Raw genomic sequence first — 1,508 nt, 5'->3', positions numbered from 1 at the left:
ACTAAACTCAACTTAATGAGTTCCATAATTTCATTTAGACCGTGGGAAGCCTCGTTAGCAACCGTAGGTTACCTCCTCCGAGGGGTTCCCGATCATCCGATAGAGATGTCTTAATTTAGTTGAAATTGGGATTTTTGTAATGTTTGTGACTAAATTTTGAGTTGTTTTATATTTTGAATGTTGTGGCGGTTAATTTTATCTTGGTTGATTTTAACTTTAGTTTTGGTTTTGGTTTTGTGGCTATTTTAGTTTTCATGCAAGGTGACATTGTTGTTTAGCATGCAGGTTTGTATTAACATCAAAAGTACAGTATGAAAGTACAAGACAGATGATGTTGTAAACTATAAAAGCGTATTTGGCGAGTCTTCTCGTTTCGTTCCACCACCTGGAACTCAAAATGCATGTTAGGGCATTTTATATGAAGCACGAAAGTAAAGTTTTGGTGACCTACCTAACCCTAGGTCATACCTTGGTGGGTCCCTATTAGTTTGATTAAGGATAATTTTGTTAAGCAAAGTACATTAAGTTTTGTAGACCTTTGAGGTATCCAACAAGTTAGGAGAAAGAAGCAGGTTCATGCTTCCCTCGCACTACTTGGTAAAAGGCCTCGATCTCATTTAAACTTATTGTGTTGCTTAATAATTCACCCTATGAACACCCTAATGCTCAATGAACATTGATGTCCTAGTTATCCCTAAGAGTAGGGTAATTATCATTTGTAATTTAATTTGAAAGTTATGTGCGTGAAGACCCTTAAAGGGGGCAAGCTAGTGTTGTTGGAATAATTAGCCAAATTTTGATCCTAATTGGGCTTGTGGTGTTTTAATCGTGTTAAATTTTAGCTATGTTTGCTTTTATAATCCTCTTGCCTCCAAAAGTCATCCCCCTAGGTCCTAGGTTCATTTAATTTTAATATACCTCCAAATTTTAATAATTTAGAAATTTATTATTTTATCCTTAATCCTAAGTGAGGTTTGTTTCTACCAATTAACCCCTTATGTTTCAAGCATCTAAATTAAGATCAGAGGTTGCCCATTTCCCTCTTTGAACTAAGCCCAAATGTTAATTAAGGCCAAATTTCTAAAATTATACTTTTGCCCCTAAGGCTCTAACACTTCATAATTTGTCGAATTCAAATCAAATGACTTTGAAATTTTTATCCTACCTCATTAAGGTCACTTAGTTGATTGAAATGACCTTAATTAACAATTTTTATGGACAAAAAGATGTATCTTTTTCTGTCATGTCCAAAACTTCAAAATTTTCTCGAATATAATTTGAATCTTCCTTATATAAATATTCTTATTGATCTAATTCCTCTTCTTGCTTGTGTTCCAACTCTTTCATTTCAGATTTCTCTTCATAAATTATTTTGAAATGACATTCACTTAAATATCTTATCACATATGGTCAATTAATACATCAGAGGAGAAATGTGATTTTTCAAAATTTAATTTTATTTATATAATTATTTTCATGCAAAAATGAGATTTTTCAAAGAAAATTTG

Source organism: Phalaenopsis equestris, unplaced genomic scaffold (assembly GCF_001263595.1).
Source record: "Phalaenopsis equestris unplaced genomic scaffold, ASM126359v1 Scaffold000002, whole genome shotgun sequence".
NCBI classification, from domain to species: domain Eukaryota; kingdom Viridiplantae; phylum Streptophyta; class Magnoliopsida; order Asparagales; family Orchidaceae; genus Phalaenopsis; species Phalaenopsis equestris.
This window is presented reverse-complemented; position numbering follows the sequence as displayed.